Source organism: Lepisosteus oculatus, unplaced genomic scaffold, assembly GCF_040954835.1.
Source record: "Lepisosteus oculatus isolate fLepOcu1 unplaced genomic scaffold, fLepOcu1.hap2 HAP2_SCAFFOLD_93, whole genome shotgun sequence".
Classification (NCBI taxonomy): domain Eukaryota; kingdom Metazoa; phylum Chordata; class Actinopteri; order Semionotiformes; family Lepisosteidae; genus Lepisosteus; species Lepisosteus oculatus.
In genome coordinates this window covers 487,501-500,996 of record NW_027168429.1, presented here as the reverse complement: position 1 = coordinate 500,996, position 13,496 = coordinate 487,501, and the positions used below count along the sequence as shown (strand labels likewise).

General features: G+C 46.3%; 5 non-coding genes across 5 annotated transcripts; 1 reads left to right on the top strand and 4 right to left on the bottom strand.

Moving 5' to 3' along the window:
* trnas-cga (transfer RNA serine (anticodon CGA)) lies at positions 1 to 82 on the bottom strand. Its single transcript has one exon. It is a non-coding gene; the product is annotated as a tRNA-Ser (tRNA).
* Positions 83 to 9,003: 8,921 nt separating this feature from the next.
* Positions 9,004 to 9,076, bottom strand: trnar-ucu (transfer RNA arginine (anticodon UCU)). The gene has a single exon. It is a non-coding gene; the product is annotated as a tRNA-Arg (tRNA).
* A 2,451-nt stretch (positions 9,077 to 11,527) lies between these two features.
* On the bottom strand, positions 11,528 to 11,600 carry trnar-acg (transfer RNA arginine (anticodon ACG)). The gene has a single exon. It is a non-coding gene; the product is annotated as a tRNA-Arg (tRNA).
* Positions 11,601 to 12,763: 1,163 nt separating this feature from the next.
* trnat-ggu (transfer RNA threonine (anticodon GGU)) lies at positions 12,764 to 12,837 on the bottom strand. The gene has a single exon. It is a non-coding gene; the product is annotated as a tRNA-Thr (tRNA).
* A 379-nt stretch (positions 12,838 to 13,216) lies between these two features.
* Positions 13,217 to 13,298, top strand: trnat-ggu (transfer RNA threonine (anticodon GGU)). The gene has a single exon. It is a non-coding gene; the product is annotated as a tRNA-Thr (tRNA).
* Positions 13,299 to 13,496: the final 198 nt, after the last annotated feature.

Sequence of the window (13,496 nt, the reverse complement as noted above, 5' to 3'; positions counted from 1 at the left end):
CATAGTCGGCAGGATTCAAACCTGCGCAGGGAGTTCTCAACGGATTTCGAGTCCATCGCCTTAACCACTCGGCCACAACTACAGCGAGCTCACCCCCGCCGCATTCCTCCTATAATCTAACACGGCAGGATGCGAGGTGGCTGCGGAAACGTTTTCAAAGTCGCTCTCCGTTAAAAAAAAATAAATACCTTTGACAAAATACGTGCCGGCAGACAGACATGCCTCAGAGGGTTTAAGGCTGGCTTCACGTTCAAATGATAAAGTCTCCCCGTCCGGATGTCAAAATGCAACTTTGGCAGACAGAAAAAACATCAACAAACCACAAATGTGGATAAGGATTTTACAAGCTGCACCACACTGCACTTTCCAAAGCATTTACATTCCTGTTAGACGCAGGAATTGCCTTTGATTTGCGTGCTTACGAACGCCATGGAAAACGAAACAAAACTAAAGCCCTCAGCTCCTGCACTTGATTATAATGCCGTTACGTGTCGAAGCAGGAATTTATGTCATCCTACCACTGCAACACGGGGAATAGAGGGAAATGAGCACACGCTACGTACGTCTCAATCACTCCCTAGAGTCGTAAGGCGCATTGAAGGGTGCACCCCCATCATTTATCGTTGCGCCTCTGTGAAAGGAAAGCTCTTGAGCAGTCTTTGAAACAGCTCGGATTAAACACTTGATTGCTTCCATGTGTATCTGGAGCCCATTTCTTATTTTCACTTCACGCCGCCCAAAGCATTTCTAAAACATGAGATTCGCGTTTGGGAATGCGCCCTGCCCTACGAATAAAACAGGTCTACGGGTCTGAAACCTGCTCCACGGAAAACAGTTCTGTTGCGCTTTTGATCAAAGGGAGATTCGCTGTTCTTACTTTTTGATGACATAACACCCAAAGGGGCTTCTTTGGAGCTGGATTCCAACCAGCATCCTAAAGTTTCTTGGCGGTATCCTTTACAGTCCTCTGTTCGGTCGACAAGGGACAGAAGGGGGCAGCTTTCCTCACACACACAGTGCAATGTACTGTAGTGTTCCCGTTCATTGAATTCGCAGTTCTGCATCAGACCTCTAACTCGTTTCCTTAGCTTGGATTTAAGCCATGAAGCAGGCTTCTAGTGTATAAACGTCTAGAGGAATCACAAACTATTTGAGAGGCCATCATCCCAGGGGGAACTGACAAAGTCTATCTCTAAACACCTAGCGCAATCTCTCGAGAGACTGTCAAAAATCGCTTTCTCCGTTTCCGTTGCAAGTAAGTGAAAACGCGGTCTCAAACCAGAGCCACTTGGCAGCAGCGGCACGTAAATACTGTTACTGTCACTGCGCGATACTGACGTTAGCCTACTATACCATGTTCAGCCACCGCTAGGAAATGTACGGCTCTAGTACTGGAGCAAACAACAGGAGGGCCAAAGGCACACGGGCACACATGTCAGACATGGAGAGTGACGAGAATGGGACTCAAACCCATGCGTGCAGAGTACAGTGGATTAGCAGTCCATTGCCTTAACCACTCGGCCACCTCATCTAGGAAACTGGGCTGTCCAGACATGGGTTGCCGCGCTCCAGATGATCTTTTTCTTTTTTTTCCCTCGTACTCGAGGGTCATTTTCCTGTTCCACATGCGATTTCAACATTTTCCTTGGGAGATGTCAAGCCAGCAAGCCACTACTGTGGTTCAGTGGCCATTGTGGAGTTCAGTGGCCCTGTTGTACACAGAATGCACATTGAGCTCCTTGGACATGAAAAGTTCCAGATAAAAGCCATTTGTCATCCTTTCTCTTGGTGTCGATGTTGCTATTGTATGTAAAGGTGGCAACTTGCTCAGCGAACAGGCGGAGCACACACCGAATGCAGATGTGTCTGAGTGGTGTGTCCAAGTGGCTGCAAAACGACAGCACTCCCGGGGTGCCGTGGCTTAGTTGGTTAAAGTGCCTGTCTAGTAAACAGGAAATCCTGGGTCCGAATCCCAGCGGTGCCTTTTTTGTTCTGTGTTCTTGAACAGAACTGGTCATTATGGACAACCGCCTACAGCTAGACTTAATTAAATGCAAGTATTCATTTCCTGTCTTTAACGCGACTTGTTTTTCTTAAAATGGATGCAACTTGCAAAACATGAAATACAAACCTTGCTAATCAGCGCTAGCGGCTGGCAAAAAAAAAGAAGTCAGCAATGTTTTTTTTCTTTAACCTTAACCCTGCTAATAGAGAAGAGTTAAACGACCGAGTCTATGCAGCTTAAACGGTGCGCACGTCGGGTTCTTAGCTGAAAGGGTGGTAAATCACGCTCACCCCAGTCCTTAATCTTTTAAAAGGATACAAAATTGAACCTAGTCGCCACATCACATACATCCTGTTCAATAATAAAAAGGTAACATCTATCCTCGCTCCAGAGTAAATCTCACGTTGAGGGCACCTTTATTTTTCACTTTGCCGTGAATCGAGCTCGGCTGCACAGAGGAGAGAGCAGAGCAATGAGGTCACGGGGACAGGGGAGTCACACGCTGGCGGTTTGAATACGCGGAAGATCACTGAGGGATCCACAGTATATGGACCCTCCGTGCGCCATCAGTCCGCACTCCGGACTCTGAATCCTGCCATCCGAGTTAAGATCTCGGCGGAACCTGAGGCGCAGTTCCTTCTTAAAACGTAATCTGGTGAGCATTTCTAGAATCGTACTTGTATAGATGCAGCCTTTAATGTGTTGCTAGGTTAAAATTGATGACTTCTTGTATTTCAGTAGGCAACTGCCCTGTTGATTTCAGATTTAATTTCTTTATTACAGGGGCGCTTTTATGAAGACAGAGTCATGTTCAGGTACTTTGCTTGATGGAGGAAGCTCATTTCGGACTCTGTGATCTGCTCACCTGGAAAGGTCTGCTGTACTACTACAAGAGAGAAGTAGAGTCTGGAAGAAGGGACAATTTTATGATTCTTTGGAAGGTAGGTTTTTTTTTCTTTGAAATCGAAATGAATCAGAATATCAGTGCAAAAGACAAACTCTTGGTTTGGTTTAAAGAGATATGGTTTTAAAACAGACAAAATGTAGAAAACAGGTGTTTCTCACTTTTGGAAAAGAATGGACCGGGGGTAATAGTTTACTAGTTGCAGTGCTGAGCTCACCGGGTTGCAGTCCCGCAATGGATAACGCGTTTGACTATGGATCAGGAGATTGTAAGTTTGACTCCTGCCTGGCTCGGGTCGTTTTTAAACGCATCGGGCTACTCCCCTAAGTAGTCTGTGCTACTTACTGCATTGTAATCGTACTCAGTAAGAGATTTCCTTCATGTAAATGAACTGCACCTGACAGCTTTAGAAAATCACCTGGGCTCAGTACGGTGCTGAGAGCTCAGCGTTGCTGTTGTTCTAATTAGCACGCACTGCATCGGCTATGAACCCGAACTTTTCAATTATTCCGATCATTAAGTCAACACGTAGTCCACATGAAAGGTAGAAATATTCTCTTGTCTGTCTCTTGTTTGTATAGAACTGAATGTCCCTGACAATGTACTGTTAGTTTTAATTGAAGAACGGCATTTGTGTTCAAATATATCAGACAAGTTTACGTAACTGCTCATGCGACACTCAGTTGTAATTAGTCAAGAAATAAAGTCGAACAACAGCTGCGGGTTTGATTCTGAACGTATCAGATTGCAGCGCCTTTTACTTCAATTGACAAATGATAGAGATTCGAAGAGAGATCCTTCAGACCAGCAAGCAAACCCACGGCTATTTCGGTTTTCTATCTAGGCAACGTTGGTGTCTGCAATAGCATACATGAAAGCGTGATGCAATTTCTGTGGCTACATTTGTTGCACGTCATGCACAGTAAGAGTGTTTCTAACACCAAATAAAAAGTCAACAATTAGCGATCACGCCTTCTCCTCAGTTAACCCACTGAAACCCTTGCTGTTAACAGTTCTTTACTGCGTGCTTTACGAGCACCTACATATCGTGTCGGTTCTTTCAGCTTTATTCATTAGGTTTTCAAAGGCATAAGTAGAGCACCAGAGGTGCGAACGCAGAATGTATGGTAATCTGAAGAACTGCTTTCCATGGCAGCGGGTCCAAGCGATTTAGCGTTTTTATAGTACCGGGAAAGGAGAAGCCTGCAGTCGCCGTTGCGCATTCGCAGCATGTCCCGGGATGCAATTCGGCCTCATTTGCATAACTCCAGACCGGCAGATCGCCACGCAAGCTCGCGACGTGCGCCTGCCACACACCGAACAAACCTTTTCAGCAATTTCCAAAAAACGGGCCTGCTCGCCTGCCCACAAGGCTCCGTCTCTTACCTGCTCTCCAGAGCCTGCTGCCTTCTGTGCTTTTCTCTCGGCACCGCTGCAGCGCACACAACTCCTGCAGCGGGAGGGGGGGAGAAAGTTCCCGCGCTCCGCCGCAGGGAAGGCTCGCTCCGTGCGCACACGTCCTTTCGATGCCAGTCCAACAAGTGCTCCGCATTAGCTGCGTCGGGGCTCCGGCGTGTCGCACCTCACCTCACCTCGCACTGCCCCCTCCTTGAATGTCTGCCGCTGGGCATGCCCCGCTCTCCTCCGCCTTATCTTATCGCGTGTGAGCACCGACAATGGCCACAATGCCGGGGAATGGCACCTGTAAAGTGTTAATTGGGGCACAGGAACAGCCCGTCTCGTCTCGGGGGGGCCGGCTTCAGAGACAATACAGCAAACACAGCGGGGCGGGGGAAGAAGACGACACCACACATGCGGGTACATTCAGCTCCGGCGGGAACGAGACATTTGTCGGTCTTTTCAAGTGCCGAGAGCCGAGCAATCCTTCACTTGTATCGTTTCTCCCCGGTGACTAGATCTGGCCCTGCGACTCTCGACTGGGCTCACCCCCGGGGCAGCCCAGCAGGTGTGAGCCTGGCCGGCACCCGGATGGGAGATTCCACCCCGGAAAAGCTCCGGTTGCTGCTGCTCCTGCAAGAGGTGTGACTGGGACCAGTAGGGAGCGCTCACCCTGCGGGCTGTGTGGCTCTCTTACGCCCCAGCCTCCTGATGGCGACACTCTGCTGCACAAACAGGCGCCGTCCTTCGGGGGAGGCGTCAAACCTAGGTCCCGACCCTCCTTGGCCATTAGGAAACCCCAGGGCGTCTCTTCTGCTATTAAATGGGACGGAGGCAACGGGCTCAGAGAGCAGGTTAAGTGCACACCGAACGCAGATGTGTCCAAGTGTCTGTAAAAGCGCGGTGCTCCGCTGGCGCTGTTCCCTAGTGGCTTAAAGTGCCCGCCTAGTAAGCAGGCGATCCTGGGTCTGAATACCAGCGGTGCCTCTCTCCGTGTCTTGTTGTGCCGAATGTCTCATTTCAGACAAACATGTACAGCTTGGTTCAGTTTAATGCAAGAATTCATTTCCTTTCTGGAATAACTTGTTTTTGAAGAAATCCATACAGCTTGTGAAAGATGAAATCCATTTCTTGGTTGTCAGTGGAAAAAGATTGCCGGCTGCAAGAAGTGCAAGTGATTGTTTTCTTTGACCATAAACCTGCAAATGTAGGGCGCACAAAAGACTGTCAGACTCTGTGGTGCTGAAAAGTTGGTGGTTCAAGCCCCTCCAGTATGCGTGTCTCAGTTTTTCCAATGTAAACATCATCACCATTGCTAAAGAAGATGGCGCAGAAGGCTCCACAGCCGAAACGTTGTGCTTCTTTTCTTCTCTTTTCAGCATGGAGTAAACCTTTGCTTTATCCTTTGCAGCCTAAGCATGCTGACGCAGCTACCTTTCTCTTAACACGCCTCAATCATTATTCACCAAAACGATCAGCAGAATAAGTCGCCTTTGTGGTGATGTCACTCCTCTGCTTCACAAATGTCCTTAGTGACGGGCCATTTCTTTCTGCCATTTTTCCGGAGCGGTTATTGATTGCTCCATCATTTCCCTCTTACTTTCCATCACTAGATTGAAAAAAAAAACAGAAACAGGCTGACAGGACGACAATCAAATTGCAAAAACTCATCAAAGCACTCGATAGAGTATTTGAATCCACAAGTAGCTACGAGCAACTTTGTCCTGGCTTGCATGAAAGTCGGAAAATGTCAAAAAGAAAAAGATGGTGGCTTTTTCATATTCGTTCTTTTATTTTTAGTTCGTTGCTTCTTCTGTCCATTGTCCTCCTGCCTGGCTCTTAACCTGTGACTGTTTGAACGCACACAGTAGACTTTCATGCAGGGGATTTGTCCTGAGCCTCTGTGAAAGACCCACCCACCCCCATAAATAACTGCTCTAGAAACACATGAATGCAAAACTAAACCACAGCTTAAAGAGGAGCTTGTCATGACCGCCAGGCAGTTAAGACCAACTCTTAAGCAATCTAAACAGCACCAGCAGCGGGTGATTATTAACAAACGCCGCCGCACGAGTTTACCCACCTGCACACACTCCACCGTGTGGTACGCAGTGCTATTTTTACCATCTTTATCTGCTTCCCGCTGGTATTGAGTCTACTCCTTGAGAGCTCTACCTGGCGTTTTTTCCATTACCTCGTTTATTCTGGATATTGGACTCCCCTTCTGCCTTTTCGACTTTGGACCTCGCCTCTCACCTCGGACTGTTTGCCACCAGTGTTCTCCCTGGATTACGACTTACCTTACGCCTCTTGACCAAGAAACAAAGCAAAGCAGAGCAAAACAAAACAAAATGAACAAACGAAAACCCTCACGTCCCGCACTTGCATATAACGCCGTTACATGCCCGAGCGGTATTTTACGTCATCCTAGCACTGCACCCCGGGGCGTACGGTATATGGGAACGAGCACACGGCACGAATCGTCTCGAATCTCGAATCACTCCCTACAGCTGTAAGGCACCTTGAAGCATGCACCCCCAACATTCTTCTTTGCGCATCTGTGAAAGGTAAACTCTTGAGCAAACTCTGAACCAGCTCTAAGGAAACTAATCCGATTAGACGTTACTTTGACTCATCTTTTAAGGGACCCTTGTTAATTGGAGAAATCAATGATTTCGAATGAATTCTGTATGCGTTAAAAGACAGCTATACACAGAAAACATGCAGGACACTTCTCATGATGTTTCCCGAGCCGAAACACAGTGCGTTTTTCCAAGCCATCTGACAAAGCCCGCCCACTGAAAACTGCAGCAAATCGTGTAAAGACGTTCAACTTTGTAACTACTGCACGCACAGGAAGCAGAATAAATTCCTCTTTTCAAACTGTCAAAGGTTTACTTTGCGAACACTGCAGGACATCGCACAATCTCTTTTGAACGGGGACAAACGATTTCTTATGGGGCACAGTAAGTACAGACGTTTAAAAAGCTCCACTCATGCCGACGATGCAGCATGAAGAAGCGCAACCTAACGTTTGCATTCCTAGCAAATTCCTTTTATTTTTTGATAAATAAAGACAGTCTTGTTTAACAAACAACACACACAACATTTTACATTGTCAATTCAATTCAAATCAATGTATTTCTATATAGCGCCTTTCACAACAAGGTTGTCCCAAGGCACTTAACAATGCAAGTTGTTAAGAGCCTTGTGTCTAATATGCCGCCTAGGTAACGTGCTGTCTCTTTGAGGCAAATGTTTAAATCCTCTGAGTTAAGTGCTGAAGTTATAGTAGTCCTATCAGTATTGTTGCCTCCGATCAACAGATCCTCAGTTTTCTCAGAGTTGAGTAACAAAAAGTTTTCACACATCCAAGTATTTCCTTCCTTAATGCATTTAACTAAACTGATAATAGAAGAGTTGTCGTTTGGTGTAAACAAAATGTTTATTTGAGTGTCATCAGCATATGAATGAAAGTTCATATTATTTTTTCATATTATCCTACCTATCAGCAGCATGTAGAGAGAGAGAGCAATATTGGTCCCAGCACTGATCTTCTGGTACCCCAAATTGAACTGGTGACATTGATGAAGCAGTACAATTATTAGATATTTGAACATAATGAAAACGATGAGTAAAATGTGAAGTAAACCACTGAAGGACGGTTCCAGATAAGCCAACCTCAAACTCAAGCCTGTGTAATAAAACAGAGAGGTCAACCGTGTCAAAGGCAGCTCTAAGATCTAAAAGCACAAGCACTGTTGCATTCCCCGCATCAGTAGCTAAGAGAATATCATTTACGACTCTTGTTAATGCAGTTTCAGAAACCAGACTGAAATTTCTCAAGTATATTATTTGAATCCAGATACGATTGACGTTGGGCAACAACTATTCTCCCAAGACTTTTAGATTGAAATGGGACCTTTGAGACAGGCCTGTAGTTGTTAAGAACTTGTGGATCCAAATTTGACTTCTTAAGGAGCGGTCTAACAACCGCTACCTTAAATTGATCAGGTACAACGCCTGACGCAAGCGATGCATTCATCATACTAATTATAGGTCCTGCCAGTCCTTCGAGGGAATCTTTGACTAGCTGAGTGGGGATGGGATCTAGCGAACAGGTGGTTGACTTTGTCTTACGTCTGTGTTCATGAGTCCACCATAAGAAAAAATCTGAACAGGAGTGGTGATCATGCGAGGTCACCATGGAGGAAACCACTGCTCTCCCCCCCAAAAAAACCACCACTGCCCCTCTCAAGTTTGCTAAAGACCACATGGATGTTCCACAGCAACTCCTGGAACAATGTTCTGTGGACAGACGTGACAAAAGTTGAACTTGTTGGTAAATGTGCACAGCGTTATGTTTGGAGATAACAAAACACTGCATACCAACTCCAAAACCTCATCCCACCTGGGAAGCATGGCGGAGGCTGTTTTGTTAAAACAGCAATGTCAAATGTTGGGCGTGTGTTGTTTGTTAAATCAGACTCTCTTTATTGATTATTATGACTTAGATAAAGATAAGATCACATGTTAGGAGCCATTCATGCAGAAATCCACATCATTCCGAAGGGCTGTTTACAAAAGTTTTTCTCCCAACTGTATGTGAGAGAAAAGCAGAGACGCTCACTGAGTAAGGTGGGGTTGCAGCTTTGCAAATCACAAGGACATTTGTACGCTCAAAATGGGACAGGAGCACCCCAGATGGGACTCGAACCCACAATCCCTGGCTTAGAAGGCCAGTGCCTTATCCATTAGGCCACTGGGACACACTGGGTTGGGTCGATCACGCTGATGAAGAGCCAGTTTTTTTTTTCCTTTGCTTTTTCAAAGGGATCCCCAAAATTAGGAAAGTTAGGCAGCAGAAGGTTTACTGTGACCTGAGAAGGACCGGCATCCAATCACGGTGGTGCACACACACACGCTCTCACTCATCTGAGCTACACGGCTACCAAGATGATCTCAGGTGCGCCGAGCTGGTACGGAACATATTGAACTGATTGACGGCGAATTGTTTCTCAGACAGGCTTTTCACCTCTGAGCTCCCTGACTGACAGTAATCCGCTAGGTAGTGAAACAGTCAGCTGCTTCTAAGCCTTAAACAGCTGCATCTCGGCGCTTCCACAGAGAGATGATTTGAAAGCCAAACATCGCCCATTGGGAACACCTTACTATCACTAGTTTAAGAGACTCTTAAGGTCTTGCAGAGGTGCCTGTCTAATAGCATGCGCTTTGCAAGCTATAGGTGTTTGGACTAAGGCAGAATGCCTGTTAACAAAATGTTTTTCTAAAGGGGCCTCGCACTCTTTTCCAAGCAATGGTCACCATCCCCACCGAGTGTCACAATGTAGTCATGTCCTAGGACATCACCTGTTAGTCTCCATTTGTCTGCCACCAACACTTTAGGTTACGGGGTCACAACCGCACCCCGGAGACCAGAGGAGCCGTTGGCGTTCTGGCGGCGCAGATTGGGCTGAAGGTGGGGCGCTTGAATCTCGCTGTTGGAGGCCGTCTGAAACTGACCCAAGCCTTTCCCTTGAATTAAATGTAAATAAGAAATGAACCCCAGATGCACATGGAATCAATCACGTCTTTCCTTTGAGCCGTTTCAGAGACTGCTCCAGAGTTTACCTTGCACAGATGCGCAAAGATTAATGATGGGGGTGCACGCTTCCAGGCGTCTTACTACTGTAGGGAGTGATTGAGACAATTCGTAGCTTGTGCTCATTTCCCTCTATTCCCCGTGTTACAGTGGTAGGATGACGTAAATTCCTGCTTCGACACGTAACGGGACTATAATCAAGTGCAGGAGCTGAGGGCTTTAGTTTTGTTTCGTTTTCCATGGCGTTCGTAAGCGCGCAAATCAAAGGCAATTCCTGCGTCTAACACGAATGTAAATGCTTTTGAAAGTGCAGTGTGGTGCAGCTTGTAAAATCCTTGTCCACATTTTTGGTTTGTTGATGTTTTTTTCTGTCTGTCAAAGTTGCGTTTTGACATCCGGACTGGGGGACTTTATCATTTGAACGTGAAGCCAGCCTTAAACCCTCTGAGGCGTGTCTGTCTGCCGGCACGAATCTTGTGAAAGGTATTTTTTTTTAACGGAGAGCAACTTTAAAAAGGTTTCCGCAGCCACCTCGCAGTCCGTGTTTGATTATAGGAGGAATACGGCGGCGGTGAGTTCGCATTTGTCGTGCTCGAGTGGTTAAGGCGATGGGCTCGAAATGCGTTGGGGCTTCCCCGCGCAGGTTCGAAACCTGCCGACTCCGGCGTCTGCCGCACGTCGCCTTGTGCCTGCACGGCAGAGGCGAAGTGCCGCTTCTCCTTTCCTGGTACTATAACAACGCGAAATCGCTTGGACCCGCTGCCATTGAAATCAATTCTTCAGATAACCACACATTTTGCGTTCGCACCTCTGGTGCTCTACTTATACCTTTGAAAACCTAATGAATAAAGCTGAAAGAACCGACACGATATGTAGGTGCTGGTAAAGCACGCAGTAAAGAACTGTTAACAGCAAGGGTTTCAGTGGGTTAACTGAGGAGAAGGCGTGATCGCTAATTGTTGACTTTTTATTTGGTGTTAGAAACACTCTTACTGTGCATGACGTGCAACAAATGTAGCCACAGAAATTGCATCACGCTTTCATGTATGCTATTGCAGACACCAACGTTGCCTAGATAGAAAACCGAAATAGCCGTGGGTTTGCTTGCTGGTCTGAAGGATCTCTCTTCGAATCTCTATCATTTGTCAATGGAAGTAAAAGGCGCTGCAATCTCATACGTTCAGAATCAAACCCGCAGCTGTTGTTCGACTTTATTTCTTGACTAATTACAACTGAGTGTCGCATGAGCAGTTACATAAACTTGTCTGGTATATTTGAACACAAATGCCGTTCTTCAATTAAAACTAACAGAACATTGTCAGGGACATTCAGTTCTATACAAACAAGAGACAGACAAGAGAATATTTCTACCGTTCATGTGGACTACGTGTTGACTTAATGATCGGAATAATTGAAAGGTTCGGGCTCATAGCCGATGCAGTGCGTGCTAATTAGAACAGCAACGCTGAGCTCTCAGCACCGTACTGAGCCCAGGTGTTTTTCTAAAGCTGTCAGGTGCAGTTCATTTACATGAAGGAAATCTCTTACCGGGTACGATTACAATGCAGTAAGTAGCACAGACTACTTAGGGAGTAGCCAGATGCGTTTAAAAACGACCCGAGCCAGGCAGGAGTCGAACCTGCAATCTCCTGATCCGTAGTCAGACGCGTTATCCATTGCGCCACTGGCCCCGGTGTGACACTGCAGGACTGTAACCCAGTGAGATCAGCACTGCAACTAGTAAAACATTACCCCCGGTCCATTCTTTACCAAAAGTGAGAAAGACCTGTTTTCTACATTTTGTCTGTTTTAAAACCATATCTCAAACCAAACCAAGAGTCTGTCTTTTGCACTGATATTCTGATTCATTTCGATTTCAAAGAAAAAAAAAACATTATCTTCCAAAGCATCATAAAATTTTCCCTTCTTCCAGACTCTACTTCTCTCTTGTAGTAGTACAGCAGACCTTTCCAGGTGAGCAGATCACAGAGTCCGAAATATGCTTCCTCCATCAAGAAAAGTACCTGAACATGACTCTGTCTTCATAAAAGCGCCCCTGTAATAAAGAAATTAAATCCGAAATCAAGAGGGCAGTTGCCTACTGAAGTTCAAGAAGTCATCAATTTTAACCTAGCAACACATTAAAGGCTGCATCTATACAAGTACGATTCTAGAAATGCTCACCAGATTACGTTTTAAGAAGGAACTGCGCCTCAGGTTCCGCCGAGATCTTAACTTGGATGGCAGGATTCAGAGTCCGGAGTGCGGACTGATGGCGCACGGAGGGTCCACATACTGTGGATCCCTCAGTTTTCTTCCGCGTGTTTAAACCGCCAGCGTGTGACTCCCCTGTCCCCGTGACCTCATTGCTCTGCTCTCGCCTCTGTGCAGCTGAGCCCGACTCATGGTAAAGTGGAAAAAAGTATGCCCTCAACGTGGGATTTACTCTGGATCGAGGATAGATGTCACTTTTTTATCATTGAACAGGATGTATGTGATGTGGCGACTAGGTTCAATTTTGTATCCTCTTTAAAAGATTAAGGACTGGGGTGAGCGTGATTTACCACCCTTTCAGCTAAGAACCCGACATGCGGACCGTTTAAGCTGCATAGACTCGGTTGTTTAACTCGTCTCCGTTAGCAGGGTTAAGGTTAAAGAAAAAAAACATTGCTGACTTCTTTTTTTTTTTGCCAGCCGCCAGCGCTGATTAGCAAGGTTTGTATTTCATGTTTTGCAAGTTGCATCCATTTTAAGAAAAACAAGTCGCGTTAAAGACAGGAAATGAATACTTGCAAGTCTAGCCGTAGGCGGTTGTCTGTAAGGACCAGTTCTGTTTGAGAAAACAGAACAAAGAAGGCACCGCTGGGATTTGAACCCAGGATCTCCTATTTACCAGGCAGGCGCTTTAACCAACTAAGCCCCGGCGCCCCAGGAGCATTATCCTTTTGCAGCCACTTGGACACACCACTCAGACACATCTGCATTCGGTGTGTGCTCCGCCTGCTCGCTGAGCAAGTTGCCACCTTTACATACAATAGCAATATCAACACCAAGAGAAAGGGTGACAAATGGCTTTTATCTGGAACTTTTGATGTCCAAGGAGCTCAATTTGCTTTCTGTGTACAACAGGGCCACTGAACTCCACACTGGCCACTGAACCACAGCAGTGGCTTGCTGGCTTGACATCTCCTAAGGAAAATGTTGAAATTGCATGTGGAACAGGAAAATGACCCTCGAGTACGAGGGAAAAAAAAGAAAAAGATCATCTGGAGCGTGCCATCCCATGTCCGGACAGCCCAGTTTCATTGACAAGGTGGCTGAGTGGTTAAGGCGATGGACTGGTAATCCATTGTGCTCTGGAGACATGGGTTCGAATCCCATTCTCATCGCTCTCCATGTCTTACACGTTTGACGTTGGCCCTCCTGTTGTTTGCTCTGGTGCTAGAGCTGTACATTTTCTAGCGGTGGCTGAACATGGTATAGTGGGCCAACGTCGGTATCGAGCAGTGACAGTAACAGTACTTACTGCGCCCCATAAGAAATCGTTTGTCCCTGTTCAAAAGAGATTGTGCGATGTCCTGCAGCGT